At 31.0% G+C, this 26,536-nt stretch overlaps 1 protein-coding gene and 2 long non-coding RNA genes across 9 annotated transcripts in view; 1 reads left to right on the forward strand and 2 right to left on the reverse strand.

The window, feature by feature from the left end:
• LOC148625475 (uncharacterized) overlaps nucleotides 1-26,536 on the forward strand; it is an 83,869-nt gene that overhangs the window by 12,687 nt on the left and 44,646 nt on the right. The window lies entirely within an intron of this gene.
• Nucleotides 361-16,150, reverse strand: LOC148625476 (uncharacterized). Of its 5 annotated transcripts, XR_015919931.1 has the most exons (6): nucleotides 8,621-16,150; nucleotides 7,124-7,193; nucleotides 3,714-6,104; nucleotides 2,639-2,719; nucleotides 2,023-2,101; nucleotides 361-1,018 (listed from the first exon to the last, which is right to left on the reverse strand). It is a non-coding gene; the product is annotated as an uncharacterized LOC148625476 (long non-coding RNA). The 5 variants fall into 5 exon arrangements; XR_015919933.1 differs by having other exon boundaries at nucleotides 3,714-3,918; nucleotides 7,124-16,150; XR_015919930.1 differs by having other exon boundaries at nucleotides 7,124-16,150.
• Nucleotides 16,246-22,755, reverse strand: LOC148625477 (uncharacterized). 2 transcript variants are annotated; one of them, XR_015919935.1, is made up of 4 exons: nucleotides 22,701-22,755; nucleotides 19,878-19,975; nucleotides 17,584-17,700; nucleotides 16,246-16,709 (listed from the first exon to the last, which is right to left on the reverse strand). It is a non-coding gene; the product is annotated as an uncharacterized LOC148625477 (long non-coding RNA). The 2 variants fall into 2 exon arrangements; XR_015919934.1 differs by having other exon boundaries at nucleotides 16,246-17,700.

Raw genomic sequence — 26,536 nt, forward strand, 5'->3', positions numbered from 1 at the left:
ACATAAGGACAACCCCTCCCTCCCCCTCCAACACTAAAAACTATAACCATTGGTCAAACAGTCATCTAACAGAAAGTTGATGACACTTCAGATTAAAATTGAATTCAAACCTGTAATGAAATGGTTTGGACAGAAAAAAACCAGACAGACAGACACAATGATCACAAAATAACTTTCAAAGCAGGGGTTATAAAAAATGTGGAATATTTGCATCTATGGCACTTGTACTCCCTGACAGCAAACTTACATGTATGTGATAGTGATGATTCAACATTTACTAATAATACTTTTATTGCTGCCATGTGGCTGATTCATACAGTTACTATCAAGTTATCAAGAAGGTTCTCAGTGATGATGAGATACAAGATATTACAATGATTATAACTACTTAATTTGATTTCAACTCCCAAGATTTTGAACATGAAATATTTTATAAGAGAGTTAAGGAATATGTAAGAAAAAACGAATTTCATGTAGTAATATTTTATTTTACTTATTTATTATGTGTGCAGGTGTGTAGTAAGACATCTTATTTTACATAAAAAACTAGCAATAACTGTATTTTTGGTGTAGACACTTAGAAATGTATGTTTGCTGTGATTTTTTATAGAAGGGTCTGAAAAATTCCCAACGATGTTAGAATTGTCAAATTGGCGAAGCAAATTTTTGTCATTCCCTCCGCGGGACTCAAACTCGTACCGCTGTGACATCTATGGCAACACCGCCTGCACTAAGTCCAGTGCCCTAGACCACTCGGCCAGCTAGGCTATATAAAAATATAGCTTTCGCTGGCCGGGTCATTCCTCCTCGTAGGAATAATCTAGGGCTGTAATTTGGTACACTATGTATGGTAGTACGGGAAAGTTCAGCTAGGTGTTATTATGTAAAAAATTAAGAATATGTAGGCTGGTGGCTTTGAAAGTTGATGCCTATTGAAAAACTTTTGCAAGCATTTCCTCCACAAAGCTAAATGACCTGAGATAGGAAGATTTGCTCACTTTGCCTTCTGTCTTTCTGTCTGTAAAATTTTTCAATCATCAATCTCAAAAAGAATATATAATGCAGAAATGAAATTTCATACCATACAAAAAGAAATGTATATCATAATTATGATAAAGATTGGCAAAATGGTTTTTTGATAATCAGATTTGTGAGTGCAAATTCTCAAAACTATACAACATTATGATTTATTTTTTCATATATCAATTAAATTTTTGTAAATTTTAGTTTATGTTTTTATTTTATATTTTAAACTACTCTTTGGCAAACTACAATGCATCAAGAACAATACAAAGTTTAGAACTTTTTTAAATTTGTTCATTCAGCAACTACCATATGGAGATGTATACATATTGTATATTAAATTTTGGTTAAAATTGAATAAATTGTTTCTTTAAAAACTTAAATGAATTGCCTATTCTAAAGAATTTTTAAAAATATTGTGTTTGGCCTGTTATTAACCTTCCTGACAACTTTTTTTCAATGAGAAATTTAGCGCTGTTGTTTTCACATTCAGAACATATGTATTATGTTTGGCCTCCTTGGCAGAGTAAATTAAGTATAAGTTTTTGTAAGAATCAGGCAAAATCTGGAACATGCAAGTCAAAAACCCACCTGTCTGACAATGTAATTTCACTGAAAAATGCTTTCTCTATTTAAAAAGACCACCATTTGATCTCTGCATCTCTGGATTTGTCCAAATTTTTTCATTAGAATGTGAGAAATATTAGGTTTTTGACAGAGTTGTCTGCCCTTGAAATATTCATTTTCAGTGCATCTAAATGAAACTGTGACTCACTTTACCAATATGATATGGAGAATCTTGTCTTTTTTCCATGATTCTGATGGTTCAAATAGTCAAACATTCAAAATGGTGGGTTTTTGCATACTATGTTTCATCCACTGCCAGATTCTTACAGAGACTGACACTTAAGTGATACATTAAGGTACTGATTAGATGATTCAACATCTAATAATAAAAGTGTTACTACCTACCAATCTGAATCATTAGGAGATACTTACCTTGGCATTGAGGGGGTAAACAAACGTGCCTTGCTACATGTCATTAATACCCATTTATCTGTTTCCCAGAGCTTCACACCTGTGTGTAAGGATAGGATGAGATAAATTTTAAAGATATTTTTGATATCAGGAAATAGAGATACCATAGAAAAATTTCAGTTGGATTTTTTTAAAAAATAGTTTTGTTTCTTGAATGGGTTTGAATTAAGAGCAGTAGGCCAAGCCTACATGCAATGTTGGAGGTGTATGATCTGCATAGAAATTCAAACTGCAACTCTTTGCATATTTTTGTAACTTGAGAGTTCTTGAAGAAAGAGTAGAAGGTCAAACCTTCATGCAAAGTTTGAGTAAAACCTAATGTTAAATTTAAGATTAAGCAGAGCTTCTACTTTACATTTAAGCATGTTAAGAACTATAAGTGATCTTCTTGTCATAAAATTTGAAAAATTGCATGTATTATTACAACATTATTAAAAGTTTCATTTGAAAATAGGTGTTATTAATTTCAAAAACTTCTTTTGCAAATTATAACATTTACTTTCATGTGATTCAAACACTTAATGCAAATAAAATCAATTTAAATGTTCAAATAAATAGCTTCCTAATCTTGACTTACTCACGGACATACAGGCCGAGTTGTATTTTACAGCTGAAATGGGACTCTTTGACCTTTACTGCAAGGTACAGTCTAATTTTCCTAAAATATAAAAGTTACCATGGTTCTACTGATCAAGATTCTTGTTCATAAATAGCATAGCTGTAAATTTTCAGTTCATCTCACCAAAACTTGGGATTTTCTGAAAACCAGTGACAAATAGTCAATACTTTCTATTAGTGACCCAACAGAGACAAAATAACTCAATTAAATTGCATATTTCTGCTTTTATTTCATATTCATCTCCATTGTAATCAACTGATTATTAAATCAAAAAGTTTTCCTTTGTATTGAATGTTCAAATCATATGAGAAAAACTATGAAAACTGTCAAGTCAATGACTAATTCTACTAATGCATTATTGTCCTAACATATCAATATTAATATTTGGCCCCTCAATCACATGTCTGAGTATACTGAGTGACAATAAAGAGGCAACTATTTTCCCAAACTTTGACTATGAAAATAATCAAACATATGTTGGTGTGTCTTGATTTTTTTTCACAAAAGAGCTACAATCTACATTAATTAAAAGGGATGCTTAGTGGTACATCCTTTTTTAGTTTTCTTCATTTGTAAATTGAACAGAAGTTTGAAAATATTGTAATGAATAAACCAAATCCACAGTAAGTGAAAAATCTAATACATTGACACTGGCACCACAAACCTAAAAAAAGTACTAAGTCTGAGAATATTCTTTACTTCCACGGTAACTCTAATCAAAGTCAAGAAATTATATGACATCACAAATAATTTAGAATATTCTTAGATTTGAGTTATATTACTACTGGTACTGCTCTAAGGTCAAAACCTAAGCTCTGAACAATTGCAGCAAAATAAATAACTTATTTCTAATACATGTATTTTAGTACCAACTATGAACATGTTTAGATAGAACAGACAGACAACTGGAGTGTTGTAACTATAGTGCACTCAGTATGAACATTACAGTATTTTGCTGTATAAAATGGATTTATTATTTAGACAAGTATTTTTTCAATGCTTTTCCACAATTATTTTGATTGGTACAACAAACCTCCTTATTCTGAACTAAAAGACATTGATCTTCATTGCTATGGCACTTTCATTTCTGGAACTGATATTGAGCTATCCAACACTGATCTTCATTGCTATGGCATTTCCATTTCTGGAACTGATGCTGAGCAATCTATACATTGATCATCACTGTGGTAGCTTTTTCCTTTCTTGTCTGACTACATTCCTGTTATATTTAACTATGTCTGGAAAACAAGAAGTATTTCACTTGTGCCAGGTGTAGCACAAAAATTCAATGTTATGGATGATTTAAAATTCTATATTGGTTTCTGGAGATATCATTTTTCTCACAGGAATGCAGCATGGACATGAATGGAATAAAAATACAGGCAACTATCCAAAAATATAAACTATTTCATTGCTCTCATTGATTGCATATTGCCTGCGTTCTTAGATATGTTTGTAGATGTTTAACAAAATCATATTTAATATCAAAATAATTAAAAATCCTATTTATAATCTTTTAATGGTATTATTGGTCAGCAGAAAAAAACATTTCCCCTATACAAATATTTTGCAACCTCAGCATAAACATTTATTGACAACCTTTCAAGATCCATAACAAATAAAAGATGAACATTGCCCTAGATTATATAAAATGAATGCATTTAATAAACAAATTCAATTACTGTAAAATTGAATTAGTAAGGGTTACCAGTAAATCTATTTTTTTTCTAAGAAGAATAATTGCCCATTCTATCAAAGAAACACCCTGAGAATATCTTGTACCATGCTGTTCAGAGAATTTGTTATGTGTACATTTAACTCTGATAAAATCTTTCTCAAACCAAATCTATACAGACAGATAACATGACTGGTACAATGATTTACAGCAAAATAAACATTACTAACTCATATTTTACTTGCAAGGTTGATTCAGGGTTATTCTGTTATAATAATTAGAGAAATAATCATATGTAGATACAGTCTGTATGTATATAATGTGAAGTCAAGAGAATCCATAAGACTTTATTTAAGTTTACAAGCTTGTTAGCAGGCAAGAAAAACATACTAATATTTGGCTATTTCCTAATTACTAAACCGTGCACAAAATGAGAAACAAATTTAAAAACAAACACTTATCACTCGGGCATTGGGTTTTAACTTAATTCAATGGTTCAACATATGTTTACAAATTTCTTGAAGCTAATTCAGATGTATTGGAGACTTTGCTTTATTTTAGAAACCATGAAGATATGCTAAAAAACAAACATTGTAAAGTCATATATTTTCCCTGCAACTAATTCATACTTTCTCTGCAATAATCATTATTAACCAACTACTGGTATAAGAAAATTTCCTTGTAAATCAAAGATGGCAAGCATATTCATTGGCAGAAAAAATAAAAATAAAACAAAGTAAAGGTATAAGGTATTGCAATGCTTAATGTAAGATAATATGAACAAAAGCATGCAAGTATGTAGATCTTATGTATGACTTATAATACAAGCAAAAATGACCCAGGGTTAATTTGCTTATAGCGCTATTGAACAACTAATCACATGTACAATACATGAATGTAAATTTTACATGCTTTCTAGCAGGCAGTGGAAAAATACTTACATGTAGAGTAGCTTGGGTTTAATTCTTTAAATCATGAAAATATGCAAATTACAATGAACATGCATTAAATTACATAATATGATTTTAGTCATACAGTGATACGATGCATTAAGGGCCTGTGGGGCATTTTCTTCAGTGAGAAAGAGAAAATTTTTAGCATAACACTTTATTTATGACCCACTTTATATTTTCGGTGGGACACATGTATCCTGTAATTGTTGCCCATTTGAAATGATTTTTAGAATTTCTAAGATTCATCTTCCCCTAAACTTTTCTGTCCTATTTGAAGGTACATGTGGATTAGCATATTGGTAGGCAGATATCCAAGGGGGCCTCAGGTGGCCAGGTCCTCCCTTATGAAATTAAAAATTTTTTCCACATATTTTTTAGAGGAAAATTTGGCACACCTTGTTAGAGCCCCCCTTTTGTAAATCTCAGGATTGTTTGCCACTGATAAGAATAAATAGTGTTTCCAATTATTAGCTAGATTAACAAGACAGCTAGATTTACCTACACAAAACATTTGCTCTACAATAACAAACATTGATAATTACTTATTGATGCTATACCTTCTTGTTTGTACAATTTTTTTTATATCTTTCTAAACTGTATTGTTCTTTCCACCCACAGTCAGTTTTCTTCCAAAGTTGAGAACCAGTCTGATGGATGTTTATTAATCTTATGCAATGAAGATGGATTCAAAGAAAAACTCAAAAGTCTCATAAATCTATCTACACTTCTGATCTAGCATAAAGTATTTAAAAGAAGCCAATCCATGATTCTTGAATAATTTTTCAGGATGCTGCATCTGGCAAACAAAATATTTCTTTTATAAAGAACTGCACAACAGAACTTTTAAATATTTTTACTCAATTTACTCAAACTAGCAAGATATGAATAACAGTTTAAGTGTGTTTGTCATCTAATTCCTAAAAAACACATTCCTTAAAGACTTTTTCTGGAATCATTTGTATGTACGGAAATATAAATCTCTCCTTTGTAAAAAATGAAATGGCCCCTTAAATGAATACCACTTAAAACTAACCAGATGAAAATTGGTCCAGAAATTAGTCTTTTTTACATAAAAATGCTTATTTTTGTTTCTTTCGGTCCATAATTTATGAACTATTAAGCTGCAACCTATAAAATCAATGCCAACTTTCAATTTGTGATAATGGACCTTGATACATTGGACAATTACTTTAGTTATTGTTTAGAACCAAAGGTCTCATGACAAACTGATACCAATATGACGCAATTCATTGACAACATCAGCATACCAATATTTGTCAACAATTATTTCTCAATCTAATTAAAATTAGACCTTTCAATTGTTCCATTCAGTCACTGTATGTAGGATCTAATAACACTCCAATCTACCTTCTGTTCTGATGACCTTTCTAATCAGCCAATCAGAATTCATCTTGCATAATTTTGGAAGCATTATTGAAAATTCTACATGCAGTGACTAAATGGAACAACTGGTAAGTTTTTTTTTTTTTTTTTATTTCTGTCTTATTGAAAGTACTTTAGTTTAAACAATGCTTGACTATAAACATTTTTCTAGGTCCTGGATAAATGGTCAAACTATTAAAGAAATGTGAGACTTTTCATCCTTACACATCTAAACACATAATAAGGCACTTGACCTTTTGTTCAACACTTCTTTGGACTATTACCCAAGACTCTTTGTACTGTTCTTTGAATTATTTTGTCAGATATTGAATCATTGGGTGGATTACTGTTGGCAGCTGGGTTTACATTATCTAGCATAATAATTACATATCAACACTTTCATGGTTTTGATGAAAGGAGTTGGTTGTTTACCTCACTGTAAGCTTATTGTTCTTGTAGCTCAGAACCTTATCTACTATGCTCTGATATCTGCTTTACATATCTGTAAATTAGTAATGTAATTTAGAATTATTACGTCAATGAAAACAAGAAATTTCAATAAAATACAATGAACATGCTTTCCAACTACAAACAAATGTCAATATGGAATTTTCTAATTATATACACTCTAAGTAAGGATAACAGTCATGTATCAGTTTGTACGCATGAACAGATGGACAAGATAGTTGAGAACAAATATTAATAAATGTAAAAATTAAAAAAAAACAAATAATTGATAATAGAAAAGGCCTATTTTCAGAAGCATTTTATATAAAGCATCAAATAGACAGAAAGATCCATGCTCATCAAAACAAGGGGTGCATCAGGTGTGATCATACTCTGCATTTTACAACCTATGAATATCAAACTCATAAAACCAAGTGTAGAAAGCATCTGAAGTGCCAAAAATTGTTTTATATTTCATAATTTATAATTGTTCTTTTTTTTGGTTTTTTTTATGGCCTTCATTGTAAACATCATTTAGTACCATTACCAATTGTGCACAAGTGTTCATGAGATAAACTTAAAAAAAAACTTCACATTTCAATTGTTAAAAGTTGCCATAAGTATTCTTCTTTGTATTTGTGATATATATATCTTACCGGTACTCTTCATTTCCTTCCCTTATTAAAATAGAACAAGCAATGAATTCATTGACCTTGTTGTTTGATGAAATTTCAGAATAGTCTGAAACATGAAGAAATCTGTACCATTTCCATATTTTTGCAATTTACAAATATATTACATAAGTACTATGGTACCATTGTTTTTTGACAAGGGCAAATCTAAATGTAGGTAGACAGGTCCAAGGAAGGAAGGGGGACCTAACCTCCCCACTCCCCTTATGCTCAAAAAGGTTAGTTGATTATATAGAAATACCTAAAGATCACAGGAGGCCCCTAGTCAAGCTGGTGACACCCCCCCCCTTTAGAATATCTTGATGTCACTGTTTGAGGCCTATAAGTGGTTTAAGAAAAGTTTGTTGGTTCAACTGTAAAAATTTTTTTGTCACTTACCTAAAGTTTAATACTGGATTATCAAAAATCACAGAATTAAGATCAAGAGAAGAACTTTTGAGCATGGATTTGTTTTTTTGTATAAAAACAATGGTAACAACTTCAGTTATTCCTAAATCAGATGTGAACATTTTCAGTAACCTATATGCATGATCAAATTTCTTCAATAGTAATTAACAGGAACCCATTTGTGACCTAACTAAATCACAGGTACAAAGTAAGTCTACCATCATTGTGCTTGGTTGATTCCTAACACCTGTTAATGCTTTTAAAATAAATGATAGCAATAAAGTATATGGGTATATTTTGTCAAAAATAAAGCCAGTTTACACCAGAATCCTTTAATTATATCAGAATATCAAAATAATGAGATTTATTGCTATCTAAGTCTCTAAGATCAAGGTATAATTACCTGACTTAATTACACATAGGTCCACCTTTATACACCTTGATGCTTCTTTTTTATTAATTATCTCCACTTGATGGATTCAACTTGGTGGGTCTTTAATTCTAGAACACTTGTGTTTCATTTAAATGAAATTGACAATTGAAATATGCACCTTAGTTGACACATAACTGACATGTTGTACTGTGAATCAAGTTTATCATGTTGTTGGGTGATCCTGACATGTAAGTGCATTGTATTACAAGAAGTTTCATTCAAACGCACCTTGTTTGAATTCAATGACCACTAGGTTGGCATGATATTTAGATCTGATCCCCATATAAATCAAACAATGTTTTTTTTAACCTGAAGCATAGGTTTTGTTCTTAAATGAATAGTTTTTTATAGTGCTGCATTATGGAAAAAACAGTTTTGCTAAATACCTACTTTCATTCAGTTCTACAATTGCAAAAATGCAGTTAATGATGAATATCAGAAGAAGGAAATAAAACCTTAAGAAGTTTTATACTAAAAATACTTTTGGATTTTAAATTTACTAACTACATTTTCATTTAGGAGACTTGTACATGTTCCCATATGATTGATAGTACATGCATAATTGCTTGAAGGGTATAACTTGAATTCCCTATGAAACTCTATGATACCTCTTAAATAGAAAAAAAACCATTAATATTAACAAATTATCAAGGACTCCTAATATCTATATTTACTTGTTCATGTTAAATTCTGTCATTCTATGTTCTACGAATGTGGAATAAATACATCTTCACTAGCCAAGTGAAATGGTTCTGTCCCCTTCCCAAGGGACACAACTGTAACCTTTGGCTAGCAAAGATGGAAATAAAGGATGTCAACTCTTAGAATACAAGCCTCTCTTCCATCAAACGTTATCATTCAGTTCAGGTGACTGTTTGACCAAAAATCAACAACATAATCTGTGAAACAAATTAACCAATAAAAAACCAAAACACACCTCTCTTTAGTAGAACAAACAGCCTTTCATCTCCATTATCAAAATGTAATATATAAGAAGACTGGTGAATTATGGGGTGGTCATTTCTCTGTTTAACAGATATACATCATGTTCCCTCTGATCTTTGTGATGTCTATGACTTAGACAGATGGTTTAGTTTATAAAGTCAACTCATTATAAGGTCTATGTCTCTCTTGGTGAAAATAAAGGATACGTCTTGTCCTCATTAGCTAGATACTCTCCTCCAATTTATTTCAAACTTATATGTTAGTTTTCTACTGATTAGACATCAATCATGATATTTTTCACATATAAATCATACAAAACCAGCCAGAATGAGCAATCATACATGAAATGGTAGAAATGGAATTAGCATTTGTCTCCATAGTACAAAAATTGTTTCCGACATTTGTTGGTTTTGGCTTAGCTAGTCTAATGTTCCAACCATATAGAACTGCAACAAAATATACAGAATAAGAACAGTTGCTGAAGTTGCTAAACATCAAATATTCTATGCCACTGATTTTGGCTTGCTTTGAACATCCGAAATAATAATACTGGTATATAATTATGCAAATCATATGCAAATGTAAAGTACTGAAATTATGAGTGCAAGAAGTCGCTAACAATATTAGAGACATAAAAATCTCAGCAAGTCTGACAAGGTGAGATGTGAGCTACTGTCAAGATGTCAGAAACTGACATAAGTCAGTATATTGGGGACCACAGTTGAGTTGATGGATGAAATTTTGTCATTGGAAATTAATTGCTGATCATGATACATTTTAGTATCATGGCAGTGGCTTAAGATAACAATATCACTGCAGTATCAACCTTGAACGCATGATAAAGTTACCAATAAATACAGAATATAAACCAGGTTTTACTTTAAATAGTACTTTTTCCAACTTGAGGATACTTGTTTAATATAACTAAGACCATATTTTGCAATTAATTACTTAATTATGGAACACCTTTTTTAACAGTACTTCGAAATTCTATCGAATTCATCACAATTCACTAATCAAAATACACTGAACAAAGATTTTTATGAGTTATATTTATAGTAATGTGTTTTAACAATGACAAATTTTAAGTAAAACATCTGTGTTTAAGTGTCCTTTACACATCACTTAACTATCTAAATACAAAGATGTTTTGCAAAACACGCATATTTTACTGACTCATGGTGTTCTTGGATGCAGTGGAATATTTACATTTCTTTGAGTTATCTCCCCTTCTTTAAATGGTATGCTACATTTGCACTAAAATATACATTACTATTCTAGCCATGATATGGCCTTGGTTGCCAAAGCAGCATTTAAAAAGCATTTAAAAAAAAAACAACAATTATTCAATCAGGGTACTAGTAAATATTACCAAAAGCAATGGTCTCTTGCCACTATTTACAATGATAATTTTTGCATGATTTTTATTCAGGCTGATACTTAAATTAATCTAAAATTACCACCTATCCCTAAAACAAAAAAAAGCTACCAAGAAAAGTTAACAATTTAATTTGGAGTGAAAAGCATATCAAATTAATGTGAACAGCTGATCCTGCAATTTTGTGCATTTGTGCAATACAGTGATACATTATATTAGCCCAGAGCCTTAACAAATACAGTGTCTAAATTTGAAGAACCATTAAATACATTATTTATTATTTTATGATGTGATTTCAAGTGTCTAGATATCTTCTATATCCTTATTTGCATACAATAAACTTTATAAAATCTTATAAACTTCTTTAAAACATGGACTTAAAGGGGTCTTAACATATAAATGAAAATCTTTGAAAGAAATTTGTGAGATGTGTGAATCAGTCTGTTTTTATACCTTTTTTATGAATGACTCATTATAAAACTTTTATTGACAACCATGAAATATGTATCAGATTACCACAAAATCATTACTAGGGAAAACACCGACAGTCATAGCCATAGTGGGAATTTGTGATGGATGAATTGTAGCTCCTTCATATTACATGCATTTTGAACTCTTAGATATTTCAATCAAGTAATGGCATGTAAGACAGGGGTGGACTCATGTGGAGGCGTGGTGGGTGGGTGCCCCCCCTAAAATTTGCAAAGCATGGGTTGTCAGGGGTAGATTTAAGCAGTTTTAGGTTTGATTTCTCGCTGATTTTAAAACAAAAGATGCAAGAAAGTCCTGCACTGTTTCAAAATCATTCCTTTTGTCCTCTGTATGGACATACAATTAAAAATAAGTCTTCTACAGGTCTAAACACTAGGTGATAAGGTACTAACATTGACTAATAGCCTTTTAAACTAACTTCTTCATTTCCTAAGATTTTTAAGAAATCTCATTTCAACCAGATAATTTAAGTTACTAAGAAATGAATCTCCTTACCAAAGAAAAGAATATTTTTTGGGCCTGTGTCTACCTATTTTGAGACTTAGTTTGAATTATAGGACTTGATATGTAAAGTAGACACATTGTATCATGCATGCAGGTATTGGTTTTTTTACCTTGATGGTAGACACATTGTATGCATGCAGGTATGGTTTTTTTTACAAGAATAATAAATAAGTAAGCAAAAGCCACATTGAAAAGGTAAAAGGGAACTAAATATGAATACAATACAAATAAAATGCATAAAAATAAAGTAAGTGAGGCCCAAATTTTTGGCCCAGCGGCCTTCATCGGAGGCAAAAAGTTCTAAAGGTGGACTAGGTGACCTTCAAAATTGATCATCGCGTGGTTATTTTTCAATTATTTATTAACCTTGTTTTAAGCTAAGTGAGCCACTTCACAAGATGTATAATTTTTTTATGGTAGTTTCTACCCTTTTCCAAAGCACACATTTATGTGGATATTTTTAAGGAAAAAATAATCACTTGGGAGCCCAAACACTAAAATCAAATTTATTTTTTGTTGGTTTTTTTTTTTTTTTTTTAAATTATCTATGTTTTGGAAATAAATTTCCTAGCATAAAGTAGACATCCTAATGTATGTTATAACATTTACCCTTTAAAAAAATCACTACTTGACAATACTTTATTTCTTGTAAATCTCATGGAGTAATTCAAGACAGATTGCACAATCATGACTACCTATGAAGTATGTTTCCATTCATAATCAGGATCTCTGACCTTAGACAGAGGTAAAAAAACATATGCTGCCAGCAATATTTGTAAAAAAGATATCAGGCTATCTAAAAACATAATCTTTTTGATCATCTCCTAACTTAAGGCTTAAAGACCATTACAGTCAAGACATTTAACATGATGGTAATGAGAATTTAATGAAGCAAGTAAGCACTAGGAATATTGTCTGATTTATGTGGAGGATTGGATAGGCATTGGGGTAAGGCTTTAGGACTTCATGTCGAAGTTTAAGTAATGAATCCAGTATGTTGGGCCGTAGAGTCTGAATTACATCCATGTTCAAGTTCAGGCCACAAAATGTGATTTCATGTAAATAACTGAATATAAATTAAACCAATGTCACCGAATTTCAGTCATGATATAAAAAAAGCCATTGTTGAAAATAAATGCATAAAATATATACATTTTTTGTACTTCTCATTACACACAACATGGGTTATTTTTATTGTTAGAAAATGCTAGATTTATAGAGGTAGTCCAAAAAATTTAATTACAAACTGTAGGTGTTCTTCCATATAGAGTGGAACTATCAAAACTAAACCCTGGATAAACAAGTTACCTGTGTAAACCAAACATCTTTTCAAGTCCATTCATGTCATTTTGATATTTTTTAACCTGTGTTAACCCAACCCTGCCTAAACCAAACAAATCTGTTAGTCCACAAGGAGTTCTGTTATGACAGGTTTCACTGTATATTAGCTTGATAAATCTCTGTCCTAGCACTAACAACAATGTCATTGATAAGATGGCAATAATACACTAGTCTCAGTGTAGTAAAGGGAGATAATCTAATCTGATGTCTTTCTCCAACCATAATAAATCTAAGGTCACCATAGCTAGTTAATTCTTTATCAGAAAGTCATCATGATTATTGATTTTTCTTGGCATTTTTATAGCCTTTGACAGATTAATTTTTCTGTCTGGAGGAAAAGTTAATTGGGTACAAAATTTTATTTGGGTGGGAAAGAAAATATTTCTTCCTTGTTTCCATATAAAGATTTATGTCTTCCTGTTGTTTTTGGAGATTTGAATGGTGATGATAATAACCCTGAGAAAAAGAGAAAAAAATCAAAGTGAACATAGTTATCAAGTAATATGGAATTAAGTCTCAGTATAAAGTAAAGTTAATTCATTTAGATACCACAGCATTCAAAATTTTCAATAAAGGGAAAAGATTTATTACTGTGGAAGTACTATTGTTCTTGGAGTAACAATATTTGTGGTTTTCATGGGTAGACCAAACTGCAAAATTTGATTCCCAATGAACAGGAGATCCCATTGATGTGTATACTGAAAATTTCCAAACCACGAATTCAAGAATCCATGAACTTGTGTTTCCTTCAAGACCCACAAGAATAGGTATCCACCAATTAAAGTACATTGTACTTTCACAATAATTAAGGAGAATGAAGAAATCCAGATGTTTATTTGCTAGAACCCTGTATACACCAGACAACTTTATAGGTTCCTTTATATCAGTTTCAACACATTTGTAGCTGTATAAACACCAAAAAAAAAAATTTCTGCTCTAATGGGGGAGATGGTTTAAACAGGTTTTACTGAAAATATGCAGCTTTAAAATGATTCAAATTAATTTTGTGAAATAATCCAGGAAATGAGAGTGCATATGGTTTGTCATCAAGAATGGAGATCTAGCTATTTAAAAATATTTCTTCCTATATGTTAATTAGCCATATCATACCAATCAATTTTTGTCATTTGAATGTCTTCAAGGCATTTTCTTAGTGTTCGAAATTTTTGTCAATTTTTTTGGCATTCAACTTTTCATAATACATGTATTCACTGATGCACACATAAATCAGATTTTAAATGAGCAGTTTTCCATCATATGCACTTAGATGACAAGTGGTGATAATTTTAAAGTTCAATCATCATTACAATAAAAAAGAAACTAGATAAATTTCATAAAATTATACAACTTTCATAAATAACTTTAAAATTTGTAATTCTATCTTTTTATCATGAAGAACTTATTTGACAAGTGAAGTAACATGAACTCTCTCGTAAGTACTAAAACTCACACAATTATCTTTCAAAATTGTGAATTGAGTGGAGCTTCTTAAGATATTTAAAAAGCATGGGTGTTCGTTGATCTTCGTTATTGCATCCTGTGTCAGGCCATGCATGGTGAAACCAATTTCAAAATCTTTTAATTGACACACCTTGACTTTATTTACCAGTCAATATACAGGTATTTGTATTTCACCTGTCAAATTTTATCTGTTAAGAATACTGTATAAGTATTTTCTCTGTCTACCTGTGGTGAAAATAACTGGACATGCAGTGTAAATGGACCTATATGTTTAACATTGTCCCCTGAAGCATCCGTGAATGAGATCCATTATCAGATTACATGTACTACTTCTGAAGAGTATATGACTGGACTAGACATTGCTTTTTTGATTGGTAAAGATGATGATATTTCAATGACCGGCTTGTTTACCATGGATACTTTTCTTAAACCAGCTTTGAGATAACAACATAGAAGTTTGACTTTATTTTTTCGAAAATGTGTGAAATTTTCTCTGGATTCAACTTACTGCAGAAGTTTTATACTGTGTCACATTGCTTAATACACATGAAAAAAAGCAATCATGTTTGCAACTAAAACAAATATATCCGTGTTTTTTTCTAGTGGGAACTAATTTTATATTCATGGAAATATGATTTATAAGTGTACCAGTTAACTCCTGCCATTTGTGTTCAGATTGATTGGACATCATATTAATTTAGTCCCTACAACAGCAAAAACATAGATTATTTTGGATTAAATTCCTTAACTTAAAGCTGAAATTGTATCAATAGTTTTGTTTGTTTATTTACAAATTTAGCTTATTTTGGAATGTTTCTATCACAAATTCTATTGATTTAAGAATTTACGAAATTAGCCATATTAAATGAAAGCCCCTTAGAAGTGTTGGAGTTATTGATCAAGCCATGTAAGGTGGACACTTTACAGATTTCCTAAAATGAAGATGTATGATCATTTGCTGTGGCAGAGTTTACTATTCAACTGTTGTTAAGGAGTTATTTGGTGGAAAACTTCCTCAAGAGATCTTAATTCCATCAAAAGAAGGATTCAGTGCACTTGTGGGGTTGTCCATGTATATATTATATTGGCTGACTGCTTTATTAGGATGTTATTGATCAAACTGCTAAAAGTTCTTCCAAAAAATTAATAAAATAGGATGGACAGCTAGAAAACAAACATGATATTTTTGGAACTTTCCATAATGATGCATTTTATTGTATTTTGGATAGACTGAGAGATTTAATACTAAATGGTATTAAGGAAAATGGTCCATTTAGTCTTTCTGTATAATTTGATTCCAGTGAATGGTTATAAGGAGAGGATATAATTTGTGTTTTTACCACATTTCTCTTATAATCCTGCCTAAAGAGGATAACTAATGTGATAGAGGAAGAATTCAATATTAACTTGACAGAATGGAAGTAAATAAAAAGTCAGTTACAGATTAACTGACATTTTACAGTTGGAGATTAGTGAGAAATAACCAAAGGACGATATTCACATTTTAGCAATTAACAATCATATTCATCAGGCTCACAAAGGAAACATAGGAAAGTCAAATTTCATGACTTATAGAGGGCAAACAAACTTCAAAGCCCCAATGAGATAATTGATAATATGCAAATTGAAAAAATAGACATGAAAGAAGTGTTTTGGTTTCTATAAACAATGATATGATTTGGATAACACTGATCGGAGGTATTCTAGCAATGGGAGTAATTGTTGTGATATTAGTTAAGGTTTCCAGGGTAAGTAGAGAAGTCTTATGCCATGACTTGAGATTAATATCAATTTGTCCTTCCTTTGATATGTGAAGTGTACATGGACACATGCCATTTGCGGTAGCAGGTTGATATGAGATGAAACATGTAGTGCCTTGTTCTGGGTGGGACCACTGTTAACTTTTTTGGTAAATGGGTACTCCATTTTGTATATTACCTAAAAGGTAAACATTGCAAAGAGGTTATTGATGTATACAGTATATAAAAGTCAACTTATCTCACAAAAAGTACTTTGGATTAACAAATTCTTCAATAAAACAGGATTAAATACAACTATGCCAAACACCTTAGCAATGAGTGCTTCTCCACCACTGGAATCTACGGTACTTGTAATGAAGTGCAGAATCATATCTTATAGATTAACCATGAATCTTGCTTTAGATATGAGGGATATAGAAACAAAGATTTCATTTATCAAACTTAACAAATTAATGCCAAATCTGCACAGGCAACAGATTTATGCATTAGTCATCCTAGAGATATGCCTATATTACATAAGAAAAATATTAAATATTTATGGATAATTCTGCGATATTTTCATGTTTTATGACTCAATCTCAAGGTCTCCTAAGTTCTTTACTCTTTCAATGTTTCGAAAAAAAAAAAAAAACATATAAAAAAAACTTGAAAGCTATCTCCAGATACAAAATGTATTAAAATCTTATTGAGTGCTTTAAAGCTTGTGGACACACCTACTAGAAAAAATAATTTATAATTGGGTTTCATAATGTTTCAGAATGAAAAAAATAAACATGCTTTATAGCACTTTTTCTTAGCCTATTCATGATTAAGTGTGCAATTTAATGTTGTTAAAATTAGAATAATGCACAGATTTATACATACTGTGAAAGTACTTTATTTGTGGCCTCCAATTTTCGTTGTTTTGAGAAAAAACATCATTTTGTAAATACCTAGATTTGCCAACTCCAACTGACAAATGAATGGGAAATTTTCGTGTTGTTGGAAACCATATTTTGTGGTTATCCAAACCAATGAAAACCATGAAATTAGTACCCAATGAATAATCATACCTTCAGTCAATGCCTGGAAAGATTGCTACTTGTGATTCTGTCAAAAACAATGGATTGGTAACTCAGTTGCTGTCAGTATGAAGCATTAGGGCTAGTACCTGATTGTCTAACTGTTATCTGGAAGTTAACATGAAATATAATACTTGTAGGAAATGTGTAATGAATGTAAAAATTATCAAAAACTATAGTATCTTAGAAGTTTCCAATTTATCATTAAGAAAGCTGAATATTCTATTTGTGATGTATATACCCAGGATATTTTGGTAGAGTATGCTGATATAAATCACCTCTCTATCAAGAAAACCACAAAATTTATCTATTATATATCATGATAAAGGAGACTGAAATCACAGAAAAAAGTGTGGGTGTCTGACAAACATATGAAATGGTAAAATCAATATCTTCGTCCAAAAAATCTGATAATGCATGCAGTTATAAATATGATTTCATTTCCATATAATAACATAATATTGGAAAGCAGGAAATGAAGTCTTTACAGTGTGATTCAATGATTAATTTCCTTTGATTGTGTTTCAGTCAACCAAAGTCATCATTCATACTTCCTGTGCACATGTGTTTATAGAAAATGGCATACTTTATTTTATTGAGTGGAGTTGTAGAATGGAGTCTTGGAATAGAACTAATTTTATAGGAGGGTTCAAATTTGAAAATAAATGTTTGATTTGCAAAATATTTTGTTATACCTTAGGGATACATAACTGTTTTTTTTTAAGCTTGTGTTGTTTTTTTTTCTAAACAATGTCTATTTTTATTATATTCTGAAACAAAACTTTATGTATTTATCTAGTCACGGTAGACTTGAAAAACAATAAAATCTCCACAATATCAAGTACCACTCGAATGTTCTACTCCAAGATGCTACTCAACAATTCCACTCCATAACTCCACTCCATAAGATGACCATGTCCTAGAAAAAGAGGAGGAATGAATATATCATAATATTTAATCTTTTATAATTTTTATTCATCAATGTTTGTATAGTCTTTCTTTGAAAGGAATATAAGGGTGAAGTCACATAAGTCTTAACCTCATTCAACTTTAATTTTGATGGTATAACTGTTTGCCTAACTTGGCTGTTTCATAGTTCATTTATTAGGTGTACTTAATCTCAAGTAAGTTAAATATGGTTCATATGACGCTTATCTTAATAAATTGATCTCATCTTATAAATAATTAGATACTTAAGATTGTGATGTATCTTTTAAATATCTGTGATTGTCAAATTGTTTCTCAAACTATTTAAAAGGACCACCTTAAAGCCAAACTGAAATTTCAAAACAAATAAAAAATAAATTTCTTCCCAAATTACAGTCTTGTTTGGAAATTCAATCATTTAACCAAAATTTTACAAAAAAACATTGAGGATGTTTTCTTTAGTATATCTAGGCCAACTCAACATGTTTTACAATACAATACAAAAGAGTGGTAATTTACAACTATCCTTTAAGTAAACTGATAGCAAATGATCAGTGTACTTCAATATAGTCTTTGAACTTGCAATACTAAAATCAAATGAGGGGGGGGTCCAGAGATTGGAACCTTGCCCCTTTGTTGAAAAACTTCGCTAATTTTATGAAAAATTCTGATATGGTTAAGCATATCATATCCTGTATCCCTTTTCATAATCTCTGGATTCATCCCTGAATGAAGAACACTTGCACTCACTATAATAGAAATTCCTTGAAATATATGGATGGTCCAGCTTGAGTTAAAACTAATGAATGGTCTTCCAATTGTACTGGCAGTGGACAGAAAGTAGTGTCTCTCAACTACATATGTCATAGCCATAGTCAAAGATATAAACTTAAATCTAAGTACTGCTGGCACATCCAGACATATTGGTGATTCATTCTGATCTATTATGATTAACAGGCCAGATTTAAAAAAGCACAGATCTATGACAGACAGAAAGAAATGATAAGTAAAATTTTCCTTTAGAAAAGGGGAGATATAATGGTAATAATTGTGTATCTAAGCAGTGTAGAATTATAATATGGTCCATACTTATATATAACAAAGAAGCATAAAGAATAACATCATATTTGGTTTTGTTGATTTTTTAAGAGATTCCAAAAAAAATTATGATAATCAGAATTTTCCTGGGTGGTAAAATGATAAAACAAACTTTATAAACTCCTGTAAGTAACATGCAAGTCAAACAGATTAATGTCTTTCAAGTTTGCATGTAGTTAAACAACAGACCTGTGTTAGGTTCTGCTCCTTAAGTTATCAATCATAATATGTAACAGACAAATTATTACATACAATCTTACATATGTTACCATAGGATGAACAGAACTACCATCTATAATCTGTAATGCATCTTAGTGATTTGGTTGGCATAATTTTTCTTTGAAGTATTCAGTATCCTCTGAAACAAAAGAGAACTGTGAAAAATAAATACAGCAAAATATGGATAAGAATATTAAAAGATCTACAGACCTCATGTTCATTGCGTTGATTTACTTTAACAGTTATTCAGATAAAAAATCAGCTATTTCTGATCAAGTATTCATGGTTTCATAACTTATCTAAATATTAAGAAAAAATTGTAGAAATAAGTAGATACCATGTCCCCTTAATAAAAAATTTAACCTGAATTTGAAAGTATGTCCTTTGTAAATCTACAGCAACTCTTTCGCTGTACCTGTGTATTATGATGTTTTGGGGCCAGCTGCAGCCTGCCCTGTGGTATGAGGGTTTCCTCATCATTCTTTGACCAATGGTGGCCTTGGGCTGCCATTTTCATCCCAGTGGGGTTGTCATCTCTTTAACTTATATACCATACCTATCCTCACTATAACATGTGGCTTGGTTGAAAAAATACTTATAATTTGCCTATTAACAAGTGCATACAAGACCTTACGTCCATTAAATCATATGTCATAGGACTATTTTCTAACTTAATAAATTTTGAACAGAATATTAAATCAAAGTGGAAAATACCATACATAGTTGATAGTTGCCTAAAAAAGTACTTGAAGCATCATAAAATTGACCCATGCATTTGTTGGTGGCTTTGATGATTGGTCAATAATGCTATCTAATTTAAATATGTATTTCTAGTAGACAAGTTTCACAGGAAATTAATTCTGTAATTTACCCCCTCATAAGTACTGGTAAATCTATAATACAAAGTAAACTGTTCTTCATAGAAATTTAAATACCATCAGTTACAAATAAATCATGTCTAAATGATTTACTGATTCACATTAAATAGACTGTTTTATTTATCCCTTAATCTTTCTGTTTTTCAATGTTTTGGTCCAGTATTTCTTACTTTTATAGATTGAAATATGAAGTATAAATTAGAGATAAAATTGAATTTGTTTGATTAACATGACTAGCCTCGGGTCATACTGTTCAAATGTCTGTCAATGTAAAACAAACATGTTTCTATTTAAGATACTCTGTTACCAAAATGAAAAGATCTTCACTTCATTTTATGCACAGAAGCTGCATCTAAAATTTAAAAAATGGCTTAAACAAAGGGGTTGGTTTCTTGTCATACATGTTAAACTTTTACAAATATCATGAAAGTTCTACATGGGGTTTAAATACGAATAAATTAACTAGGTCAATGTGAGAAAAAAACTTGCAAATGTAAAAAAAAAAAAAAAAAACAACAATAAAAAAAAAACAAACAAACAAACAAACAAATCAAATACAGTTCAGCAATGTACACCAATGTGCCAACACTCTGTACATATAAGAAGGGAGGTAATCCTAATACTATCATGACTATTGCAAGGAGTTGCAAAATTATCTGAACAACATTATTTCTCATATTCTATCTTTGCTGTAATTTTGTACCAGCTATATGTGTATTGGTCAGACCAAACTTTAGAATTAATCACTCTGTGTCATTCTGTGATAAGGTACTGTATGAAAATGGCCCACATTCATAGAATGTTTTCCAATAATTCAGTCTGATGGAAAATGCATGTTCCATCCAAAAATTTATTGCTCTCCTCTTATCATTTCTACAAGTACCTAACAGAAACAAATTCTAGCTTCAGCAGACCTGTCATTTATCTTGTGCCCCCAAAAAAATCTACTTGACAAGGCTTAGTACATACATGTATTGTATACATCTTGCACACTTACATGTATATATTAAACTGTTTCCAACAATAAATATGTGTCAATGAAGGTAACATGGTTCAGTAACTTGAAACTGTTTTATAGAGCACTGAAAATTACAGTGTATTTTATTCTTTATTCAATTTATAAAATTGAACAGAGACCTATAAATAAAGAGAATTGAAACTTGTTAATAAGCCAGTTTATCTGTAAAATTATCATGCGGCAGAGAATAAGTTTCCCTGACCTATCCACTTATTTATTAAATTTTTTTCCCATTTTGATGAAATGATCTGAAATAAATTGTAGCAGACGCTCAGAAGACGTAAATATGGGAAACTGAAGATTTTATTCAATCATCAGTTGTGATAAGTTAATGTGAAAATAATAAATTTAATTTTGAATTATTTTCATTTTCTTAAAAATTTGGGGTAACTTGTTTTCAATAGTTTTTTTGTTTGTTTAGATAGACAGAAAAATGAGGCATTAACATGAAGCTAAGATATCCCAGAATAGGAAACTGAAAATTCCACTTCGATATTTTAGTACTTTTTTAGTCATTTTTGATCATTTAAAGTCAAGTTGTCATTGTCGGTTAAGTATGTATGAGATCTTGTTCCTTGCAGGGTGATAATGTAAGATTTCAGTTATGTGCAAATCTCTTTAATTGCAGGTCTGTGGATTGAGTGCAATAGAGATGGAAATTATTACCCTGTTCAAGTCATTCCTTTCTAATTCTTATATTTGGAAATATTAGTTGAAGGGTTATAAAAAATCTAGGGTTACTGTAAATAAAACACATAATTCATAAGGTTTCGAGTTAAAATTCTACATTTTCCATTTCACAAATTTCAGAAGTTTCAGGTCAAGGAGTTCAATATATATAAGTCATTTAATTTTCAGCTTGACAATCTTCAATTTTTTAATGGAAAAAATGAGCGTATATGGAATTTTATACACCAGTATATTAGATATGTAACTGTCTGTCTAATACTGGTAACATTTTCACTTACAATATAAATGGATAATCTAAATATTGTATTTCATGCAATGTTCCTGGGAGAAGGGAGATAACTAAAACGGTTCTTCTATGTGAAGGTAGAAAACTGTTCTTTGTTTGAAAGCCCCGGCAATGTTGCTTGAAAGTGTTTTGGCATACTTTTTGTTCTTTTCAAGATGATTTTGTCAAAATGAAGGTAGATATGTAAAACACAACCTCTCACCTGTGTGGGATCCGACTTTTGCCTTATCATTTTATACTCACTGTACAAAAATTTGTTGAACAATATGTTTGGAAATGTTACATTTACAAACCATTCATGCCTTATGTTATGAAGTTATGTTGCAGTCACACATTATGTTTACCGTTTTTCATTAGAATACAAATGCTTGTACACATTACATACATCTATACAGCAACTGTAGTTACAACTATTGTTACACTCTTTATAACACCAGATGTGTGATGTTGAGACACTTAGACAAAGTTGAGTATATGTATGAATTGAGGTCTCACTGTGTCAGAGTAGTTAACTGTTTTCTACACTGAGGAAAAACAGGCCTTTGGAAGGTGGATTTTTACTTTGTCTGAAGTTAATACAAAATCTAACCTTTCATTGCATTAATTTAAACCTATTTTTCTGATGCAACATGATCTTTAATGCCGAGATGTCTGTACTCCGTAATTGATGCAACATGATCTTTAATGCCAAGATGTCTGTACTCCAAAATTAAAAATCCACTTAATGTCTTTTTTTGGCAAACCATAGATCTATTGTCCTTAAATAAAAAAAAAGGAAGAAAGGAACTTAAGACCCAAGTTAAGAGCTACAGTTTTGCAGCTAAAAGTTTCTATTTTTTTTTTAATTTTCATTGTTTTTTTAATTCTTCTTTCATGACATGTTTTCTGATATATTTCGAATAGTTTGAATTTCCTCTGACCCTGCAACCCTCCTCTTTTTTATTTGGATATTGATATGTCAAGTTGGGGTCAGAACGATGTGCCATACAAAAAGTTGGAGATTTAGCGGTACTGCGGAGTATCGCCCTTCAACCGCTGTAACGACTTTCAAGTTGAAATTGTGCATGTCACACCTACCTAGTTTGATTCCGGAATTATTTTCCTGTATGCTGATACCAAATTTGCTACAAAATTTATTACTGAAGTTTCGATGATTTTCCACGAGAGACCCTGTTTTGTTTACAATTTGACATTTTGAGAGTAGTCAGAGCTTGTTACTTTTGGAACGGAAGGGTAGCGGGCACATAATTTTTCAGCGGAATTTTGAAATATTCTATTAGATTCCGGTTTTAAAAATTGTTTCTTATCCGTCTGTTCCAAAGGTAACAAGCTCCGCCTACTCTCTATTATGGTTCAAAATGTCAACAAAACAGGGTCTCTTGTGGAAAATTATCGAAACTTCAATAATAAATGTAATTTTTGTAGCAAATTTGGTATCAGCATACAGGAAAATGATTCCGGAATCGAACTAGGTAGGTGTGACATGCACAATTTCAACTTGAAAGTTGTTACAGGCGGTTGAAGGACGATACTCCGCAGTACCGCTAAATCTCCAACTTTTTGTATGGCACATTGTTCTGACCCCAACCCGACATATCAATATCCAAATAAAAAAGAGGAGGGTTGCAGGGTCAGAGGAAATTCGGACTATGGTCTCACTAACCACTTTCGGGTCAAATGGCCACCCCACTATGTAGTACCAAAAACACACTGAACCGAGACATATGAATTGTTAGTGCATTATTTGTGTGTATTATGATTAAATGTAGTCAAAATGAAGCTGAGAATGTGTACTTTAAAGTCATATATGTAATTAACTACAAAAGTGTATGAATATTGTTTACATGTGTGAGTAATTTGCCTCCATGCTGTCAGTTAGCAGAACAGGTAAAAATGTGGATTTTCAGTATTATTTATTCAAGTAAATTTTGTGAAGAATTTCTACTACCGTTGTACCATTAGCATAATGATTTTGGAAGCCTTATTTCCCAAGCTTCGCAACGGTATGCAACTTTAAGATGTCATTTGTCCAGGGAATTCACAGTGAGACTTTGAAAATTACTTTTTTAACATGTAAAGTAATGGAAACATTAGAAGTGGTTAGTGAGACCTATATTTCGAACAGCTAATTCATTTAGCTTCCCCAATGAATTATACAAAAGTATGTTCAAATACATTGTAGCGTTATAATGATATTTTGAAATGTTCTATTAAACTCTAGGACTTGTGACTGAAAACAGAGTCAGTGGGTCACTTTTTTTGCTCAGTGATTTTTCTATTGTTTTTGGGAAGTGGCCAGGAGCCAATACAATTTGGAAAAAGAGCATGAAAGTTGTGACTGGGAAATAATCTTTGTTCAAATGTGCAAGAAGGCAAAGATTTTAATACTGTACAGTTTGTATTTTTAAAAATGATTTCTGATTTAAATTATGTACAGTACTTGTGAATGGAATTTTATTACATTTTTGTTTTGTTTTGTTCTTTTGGTCAAATCAGGACCATGTTCAGTCTTGGTAAAAAATAATTTTGAATTGTATATACATGTACAATGTACATGTGTACATATATACCTGACCCAAAAACTATTGTGACTTTATAACAGTTTCATCACAACAGCAGAATCAGAATATGACCAACACTCTGTGTGTTATTTTGAAAGAGTAATCAAGGGAAACAAGGTTATAGTGGTAATCAAAAGAATGTAATCCAGCGACAAAGACCAGACATGGAAAACAGACATGCACAACAAAGAACATAGAGTAACTAAAATCCTACATGCAAAGTAACAAAAGCAAATGAGCTACTCGGACTCCACTAAATACTGAGAGCATGGACCAGGTGCACCGGTAGGGTAAGCGTCCTGTTTTTCTGAGCTGCTCATAAAAAGTCAAGTCCAGGGTAGACGAAAGCAGTAAAAATATTGAATGTCCTAAGATTAAAAAAAAGAAACATTTTCTTCTAAGAAATTATTGGCATATTTGAAAATAAGTGCAAATTATGTTCCATATAGATATTGAGGTTACCTCCCATTTATCAGTAATTAGAAACTTGTATTTCTGTGTAAGTTATAACGGTATATATATTTGAAACCTTTTATACATATATTATTTTTTAAAAAATCTGAATTACTGTGAAAGTGAACTTCATTTTGAATTAAATAACATGTATTATACATAAACCATAATTAGACTTGAAATACAGCCCCATGTTGTCACATTCAAAATGAAATAAACTAATTTTCTGAGAATAAATATCCTAAGGGTTATGTCAATATATTGACTTTAAATGATATTTGATTTCTGGACATTCTAACTACAATATTGTGTACAGGAACTAGTTTTGTTTGTTTTAACCACTAATACTTTTGTTAGTAGAAGAGTAAAAATCTTAAGTCAATAAAAGTTTTGTTAACATATTTGATTATATGGAGGAATTACTTAAAAGATACTCAACAGAAAACATTCATTCCTTCATTACATTTAATACAATTTAAAAATGGGGATAGAGCAGTAAAATTATTGGTATTCAATAGTTATTGTCTATTCATAATTGGTTTAAGCTGGATAACATATTAAATGGAGGAAGTAAAATAGAAAAAGAACTTCTGGTGCATTTGTTGCTTTTCACCTTATCTGTTCTTTTTTCCATTCTAATATCATGAAATGCTGGTAAGTTACATATGTATGCATCAGTGATATACTGTTTCAAACATTATTAATGTTTGACATTTTACCTACGTGTACATGTACGAAAATATAGATATAATGTTGAAAAATTTATATTTTCTGCTATGCACCAAACTGAGGTTATTGTGAACTTTCTATGTGA

Source organism: Perna viridis, chromosome 2 (genome assembly GCF_037379345.1).
Source record: "Perna viridis isolate PV_CMFRI_1.1 ecotype Kerala chromosome 2, ASM3737934v1, whole genome shotgun sequence".
Taxonomy (NCBI): Eukaryota; Metazoa; Mollusca; class Bivalvia; order Mytilida; family Mytilidae; genus Perna; species Perna viridis.